The sequence below is a fragment of the Octopus bimaculoides genome, chromosome 5, assembly GCF_001194135.2.
Source record: "Octopus bimaculoides isolate UCB-OBI-ISO-001 chromosome 5, ASM119413v2, whole genome shotgun sequence".
Classification (NCBI taxonomy): Eukaryota; Metazoa; Mollusca; class Cephalopoda; order Octopoda; family Octopodidae; genus Octopus; species Octopus bimaculoides.
Window position 1 is genome coordinate 95,122,770 of NC_068985.1, and position 8,407 is coordinate 95,131,176.

The 8,407-nt window shown below is 34.5% G+C and overlaps 1 protein-coding gene across 6 annotated transcripts in view; it reads right to left on the reverse strand.

Moving 5' to 3' along the window:
• LOC106877896 (prolactin-releasing peptide receptor-like) overlaps window positions 1-8,407 on the reverse strand; it is a 381,315-nt gene that overhangs the window by 93,878 nt on the left and 279,030 nt on the right. For all 6 annotated transcript variants that reach the window (XM_052967841.1, XM_052967842.1, XM_052967839.1 and 3 more), the window contains one exon: window positions 1,853-1,916. The gene's annotated coding sequence lies outside the window, so the exon portion shown is untranslated. The remainder of the gene's footprint in view (window positions 1-1,852; window positions 1,917-8,407) is intronic.

Below are 8,407 nucleotides of genomic sequence, written 5' to 3' on the forward strand. Positions count from 1 at the left end.
ATATATATATATATATATATATTTATATATATATAACAGCTTATATATCGTTCTCGGCAGTTTATATTTTGAGTGTGAAAGGACTTATAAACTTTTGGGTTATTATGTCAAGCAATAGTGTAGCTAATAATTTTGTATGCATACAAAATTATGGTATGATGTGTTTGTTTTTCCGATCAGCATCACTGAAATATGATATATTATGGTTAAATTATCTGATATGTTTCATAAGTTCTTCAGTGTATTTTCCTCTTTCTGCAAAGCTATTTTAGATGAACACTTTTGTTTATTATTTTGATATTATAAATTGCGTGACCGTTTATCCAATCGCATTGAAGTATTAATAAACGTCTAAACAAAGTCCTCTAGACTTTTCGTTCTTTCCATCAACTTTTTTGTTAGTTTCAAGTGAAATATAGCTAAGAAAGGAACCATTGCAAGATGCTGTGCTTTTTTCCATTTAATAGGCGACATTATACATTATCTGAAATTATCGATAATAATATTTCTGATTTAATCGGCATATACACATAGGTTTCAAAAAACTATTTTAAGTATGTATAATCAAATGCTGTTGTACATGTTTATCTGCAACTACTTACATTTATGTTTGAAATGTTAAATCTATCTATCAAATAGGAAACGATCATGAAAATATATTCATATTTTATAATGTATATTATTATATCTATATTATATTTTATAAGTTATATTATCCTAATTATAAATACAGTTATTGATACGTTGTCCGATAACGATAATCTAGTATTATTGTGAGCCACTGTAGCATGTAAACAGTAGTGTGCAACCACATCGGACATTTAGAATAAAATATGAAGATATTTTTGTCTAAACTAACCTTTATACAAGCAGTTACTGCTTATCTGAGAAAACGAAAGACCATTTCCGCTGCTAAGCCTTAAATCATAGGTTTGCTCGAAAAGTTTGTGCGTAATCCTAAGCAGAATTAAAGCTATTTTTATAGCTGATTGTCATCTAATTTTTGAGAAACAGTCTTTCGTTGATCAGCCAATAATGAAGCATTGTTGAAAATCATCTACATTGAAAGAAACACGTCTTACTGAAGATACAAGTTGACTACCGCATTGGAATGTACACTCATTTGTCGGATTATCATGAATGGTTGAATTGTATCTGTTTGTGGATGGGGTAAAAAAAATCACCAAGTTGTTGAGTGTCTTTTAAAACTATTATTAGATCTGATAAGGGGGGAATTTCATAAACATCATCAGTTGTTATTTTACTTAGAAATGTTACATTTTTCAACCTGTAGAAAATATTTTGGGTTTTATTGTACAACATTTACGGTTTCCGATTTTAAAGGTGATTGCCACATTACCGGATTTTAACACTCTACACATTTCCTGCTATATTAAATGCATTCATTTTCCAAATTAGGTTGTAGCTATTACAAATCTGATAAGTATAATCTCTATATCCTATTGTTATCTCCGTATTGTCAAATGCGAAACAGTCCTGCTTTACACAACTGACAATGGGCATTAAGTCTCTGTTGTAGCATTAATGCTTATCATACTTCACTAATCCCGGAGCATTAGTATATTTAATCCATAATGGTGTTGGATTGCCTCTTCCCAACTATACACGTAATATTTAAAGAATCGTCCAGTTTGACGTTATACAAGGTATTTCCCGTTCTCCAATTACATTTGAGATTCTCACAATACTATTGTAGCAAAAACAAAAACGAGCAGGACGTTAGATGACTCGAAGTAAGAGATCGCGAAAATAATTCAAGGATTGTCCATCTTAAGTTAAATATGTCATAGTCAAACAAAATACTGAAAAATGATTTCAACATATTACTTACGAAATTGAAGCTACGGTAATATTCAGGACAATATGAGCAGGAATTATTAGAAGATTTTGTGATGCTGCAAAAAATATAAGATAAATATAAGAAAAATGTAAGATAAATATAAGAAAAATGTAAGATAAATATAAGAAAAATGTAAGATAAATATAAGAAAAATGTAAGATAAATTTGTATCTTCTCATAAAAAATCAATGAAATATCAGTAAACTTTAACATGTAAGAAGCATAAATGTTTGGTCACAATTTAAAACAGATATCTTGTGAATACCAATCAAGCTGTGTTATTTTTGAAGCTTAATGCATTCAATATCTAAGTGAATTAAAATAGAATGATGGTTGGTTACACTTCATACTGGATCGCGGTTTCGATTCCCAGACCGGGCGTTGTGAGTGTTTATTGAGCGAAAGCACCTAAAACTCCACGTCGCTCCGGCAACTATCTCTCTCTCTTACTTCCTGTTTCTGGAGTACCTGTAATTCAAAGGGTCAGCCTTGTCACACTGTGTCACGCTGAATATCCCCGAGAACTACGTTACAGGGGCACGTGTCTGTGGAGTGCTCAGCCACTTGCACGTTAATTTCACGAGCAGGCTGTTCCGTTGATCGGATCAACTGTAACCCTCGACGTCGTAAGCGACGGAGTGCCAACAACAACAGCACTTCATACTGGAGATGAAGGTGTAAAAGTTTGGGAAAAACAAACTATGATCTGAAATATATAACTTAAAGTGTTACCAAATACGGATATCATTCACAAGAGGAACTCTATATATAAGGTAATGAATGTCTAAGTCTATATCTAGGCATCAACACCCATTTAAATGTTTAATTTGAAAGAATATATTGCTGAGTTTGCAGCGGGGACTTTTGCAACATGTTTTTTACAGTACCTTCAAACTGATGAAATATTTCAGTTTAAAATCTATAAGAATTTGTGGAAGCTTGATATTATAAGTGTACTGGATATTAACTGGATGGATAAAACTTAATATCATGTTCCACAGCATAATATGACACGTACGCAGACACAGAAACACACGCGGCCGGCACCACAAACACTCACTGTGTTATAAATGTGAGTTATTTAGAGTTCTTACATTCATAAACGGAGTACAAATTAATATGTCTGTTGGAAATCTTTATCCTATGATGCTATTGTGAACGCAACTGTAAAACTTAGAAACAAATTGGCGCCAGTTCATTTGTTAGTCTTATTTATTATTTGGATATATTTGATTTTCTGGAGAGTGCTTCAAATTCTCCACATGCTCTCTTACGCTGCTTAGCATGCGGAACAAACGTTCTTGGTGATAATTAATATGTCGAATTGTCATTAGTCGACTCTTTGTAAAAGATAAGTTTCTGCTTTTTTTTTCACCACTTCAGACGTTAAGATATATCAATTAGTGTTACGTGCTGATTTTATCAATAGATATCTAAGAACACATATATAAAGACATGCGGGCGCACACACACACATAAATATATAATAAAGTGTGTGCATTGTACGTACAGCAGCATAAAACAAGTTACGGTGAGTTATGAATAACTTCTCACGTATATGTTGAGCGAGTGGAATTCATGTTTGAAAGCTAGACCATTATATCACCCATATTTATATACTCCTACACTAATTTATTCAATACGACTGGGTGTCGACGGAAATTGAACTCAGTATTTATAAATTATAAAGCGAAACAATGAATGTCAGTCATTTTGTTGGACGCAATACTGTCTCTGTGAAAGAAACGCTGTGTATACCAAATAATAACGGTTTCATATTTTGGTGTAATATCAGCGGAAGGTTGAGCCGAATACATTGACCCAGATCGCTAAATTGGTACATATTTTATCGACGAAATGATGTGAGTCAAAGTAACCTCGGAGGAACTTGATCTCAGAATATAATTAAAAGAAAGAAATGACGGTAAGCATTTTTGGGAAGCATTTAATACATTTGACGGCTTAAGGTGGTGAGCTGGCAGAAACATTAGCACGCCGGTAGGAATGCTTAGTGGTATTTCGTCTGCCTTTATGTTCTGAGTTCAAATCCCGCCGAGGTCGACTTTGCCTTTTACCCATTCGGAGTCGATAAATTAAGCACCAGATAAGGACTGGGGTCGATATAATCGATTTAATCCCTTTGTCTGTTCTTGTTTGACCCCTTCTATGTTTAGCCCAATGTGGGCAATAAATAAATAAGAAACATTAACGAGCTGGGTGAAATGCTTAGCGGTATTTCGTCTGTCTACTTCTGCCGAGGTTGACTTTGCCTTTTATCTTTTCGAGGTGCCAGAAACGTTAGCACGCCAGGCGAAATACTTAGCGGCATTTCGTCTGTCTACACGTTCGGAGTTCAAATTCCATGAAGGTTGACCTTACTTTTCATCCTTTCGGGTTCGATAGATTAAGTACCAGTTGCATACCGGGGTTGATCTAATCGACTAGCTCCCCTCCTCCAAAAAATGTGGGCCTTGTTCCTAGAGTAGAAAAGAATACTTTTGCTGGCGTGTCACCTTTTATTATAACAGTTATTACATCACAAAAAAACATAAGCGGAAAAATAATGTGTTTTTGCGCTAATGTAAGGACATCCTGTTCAACATATTTTTAGAAAGCAACTGAATATACACTCAACTTTAAAAAGATTTCTAATTATTTGTTTAGACTACTCCAGAAAATATTTTAAAAAAAAAGAAGAGATATATATATCTCCTTAATAACTTATTTGAAGCATTTTAATCACATACGCTAAGAGACGTTATAGACATAAAATGTTCCATTATGTTGTGTATTGAAAACACTTACCATGGAGATTTGAAATTGATTTCTAGCTTAAATTTTGCTATCAAATATTTACTTTATTTATTACGTTTTATTAAACACAAATATTCCGATTTTATATACTTTATATTTTCTTAAAGATAAATTAATCGAAATATGAATCTTATATAAATTTTACGTTTATTCGTTTAAAAACTATTCCAAACTATATGATATAATGGGTGGCCTTGGCGCCCTGATAACAATACGCCTCTTCAAAAGCTAAAACAACTTCTTTAAAAGGTAGAGACACAGTGTACGGTGTATATGAGGAATTAAGTAACAATGCTTGTCTGAGTGATGGGAATATGAATGAACAGAGGAAGGGAGTCGATGTTCAGAGAAACAATTCGATTTTGTAGCGAGGAAAATGTGAATTGCAAGAGTGAGTCTCTGCACTTTGTTTAAAATTGAATATCATGAATAATAAATTCGAAAGGGAATATTTGAATACCCTGGAGGAACAGAGATACCTTAGACAGACCAGTGGGCACCTATGCAGAGAAAATATAACAGTAGCCTTTCGTTTTCATTTGAGAGTCATACCGAGCAGAGGAATTCGCAAAACAACACACAGGTATATATATATATATATACTCATATATTAATTGTCTTCATCCCCTTACACGTTTGTGTCGTGAACTTTCTCTCTATTTAATCCCCATGAGTATGGAAATTGCTATTCTGCTCTGCCTCATAAGTAGTGACACCTGTTCGTTTGTAATGAAGACAAACTTTTTTACTATTGCTGTCAGTAAATCATTCCGCATCAATCAACTCTTTCATCTTTATCGAATTCAACCATATTTTTCTACCTCATGTGTTGTTATTGACGGTTTACTCTCAAAGGACAAAATCGTTGACGCAAATATATAATAATGTTATATATTAAAATATAATATATAATAAGCGACTTACCCGCCTGGGGAAACGTACAATTTATTCTCGGAAGATTCACAGGTACACATTTATTTCTAGACAGCAATTTCTTTAATGTTGCCGGAAAAGCTCACAAACCATTAACACCGTTTTTCATACGACGAATATATACCCATACACGTCACCATCATTTGTCTTTCATTCACGAACACAGACAAAACACAGAAGCATTCATCTAGCACTTGTACTCAAAAAGAATTAAACGCGCGTCCTTTACGAACTCATACGTATATGCAAAACACATACGTGACACGCAAGCATATTATCCACCCGAATAACATTCTTAAATATACAACCCGAGGTCGTCTAACTAAAGCATTCCTGCATAACGTGAGCATGTATATATCGTATACAGAAGTACACGCCTTCCCATAACAACCTCAGGAAATTGTGTATAATAAATTTAATACACCGAATTATAATAAAACGTTTTAAGAAATTTTCGTGACGTAATTGAATCGGAGGAGAATTTCTCCTTATACTCAACACAAACAACAGGTGATCAAAGCTGTTATCTCAATATAAGACGCATGTTTCTGTGTCGTTACGCTTCATAAGCTACAGGCACGGAAGCTGTTGTTTACTTGCCGTTCATATACGCAAAAGGGAAACTTACTAGCGTATGGAAAGCTTAGTGAAGCTTGAAATAAGCTCCGATAATTGAAAATAAAGATTTTTACATATATATTAAAATGAATTCGTGGACGAACTAACTCTCTTGGAAGTGAGATTATCCTGAGGCAAACGTGTGCGATAACCCATGTCGCTAGCATATGAATGGCCCCATCGGACTGTTAGATACGTGTTTCTGCTTCGTTACACCTCAGGAGCTACAGGCACAAAATACGTCCTTCAAAGCCTGCTAAGAATTGTGGTTCTTATATGTACGCACAAAGACATAACTACAACCGCCTACACATCACGGACATGCATTTCTAAGAAAACAGCTGGCACACACGCGTATATACACATAAGGCTTCCTTTTAACCTGCAAACACTGCCCACAAACAGAGAACTAGAAGAAACATTGACAGTTACACTCGCATGTATGCACAATCTACTCACTCAAATGTATGGACACATACAAATGAACATCCGTCGGTTGTGACGACGAAGCTCCTAGCTGATACGGTCAACGGAACTGCTTGCTCGTGAAATTAATGTGCAAGTGGCGGAGCATAGACCTTTAGACACATATACTCTTAACGTAGTTCTCAGGGAGATTAAGCGAACACAGCGTGTGACAAGGCAGGCTCTTTGAAATACAGGTTCTACTCAGTTTTGGTAGATGAGTGAACTGGAGCAAAGTGAAATAAATTGTCTTGCTCAAAGAAACAACGCGTCGCCGGGAATTGAACATACGACCATACGATCGTGAGCCGAGTGCCCTAGCCTTCACGATATATATAGAAACATATGCTGGATATATATGCACCACATATCAGAAAATTTTGAAACGAATGCATTTCCGTAAAATAATACACGTATACATGACACGGTTTGGAACAGAATGCTATGTAATGGCATACGAGCAGTTATACGCATGCCATCCCCATAATGCTGTTCGTCAGGTTTATTCAGTGCCTAATTTTACATATTACAGCTACTACACGAAATGAGACTACACATCAATATGTGTTATCCTTGACTGTTAAACAAATAACCTTAATGCAAATACATAACAAAACGTGTGCGCGCAGCCACACATACGCGTGCATACGCACGTAAGTCAGAATATTCACTGCTGAGTGAGAGACGCTTACAGTACATAGGTTTCCCAAATGGTCACCTATCTAAGCATCCGTTAGGTTGCACGTTGCTTAACTTCGTTGATCGGACGAGAACCGGTGCTTTCAATGTGATATACGCTGCTCAATTATATTTTTAGCGTTACTGACACATACATGTCACCGAATATATCCTATTTAGCATTTTTCAAAGGATTCAGGACAAAAAGGTATCGCTCCGGTGAAATACTACACGGTACTTTCCATTAGGTTTTATGTTCCGTTTTCTTTCATAACCAATAGCCCGATACCGAATGGTTGAGCGATACATGTTAAAAAGTTAGAAGAAAATATTTCCGCTGACGTTAGTGATTGTAATATACTTGTACACATGTATTATCTATCTATCTATCTATCTATCTATCTATCTATCTATCTATACATATATATATATATATATATATATATATATATATATATGAATGATTGCCTCTACAGAAGCCCTTCACCTTTGTCCGCATTGATAGTTTCGTATAGTTATTTCTAAACGTGAGTTGTTCTAGCACAAGTTGGTGTGGATCTATTGACACAGAAACACGTACATGCTTACAAATACACGCACGCACATACACGAAAATATATTTAAGTATATGTAAATACAGACTCTCAGAGCATATACTGACACGCATCGTACATGACACAGACACATATGTATATATATAATGTGGATATGTGTGTGTATGTATGTGTCAATGTGTGACTGTATATATAATTACATATGTTTCATTAAACTAAGACACGCATGTAAATCTACAAAACAAAAACAAAAAAAAGCATTTATTTTCATTTGTTTTCAGATTGACATCTAATAATATTCACGTTCAATCTAATATTATGAATTTGAGGCAATGAATCACCAAATATTTTCTGAAATGACATCGGAAACAGGAAATATTTCACTCTGACAACGAGTAATGACATTAACTTACTGAAAAATATTAGTGTCACATACATACAAACATATGTATATATATATATATATATATATATATATATATAT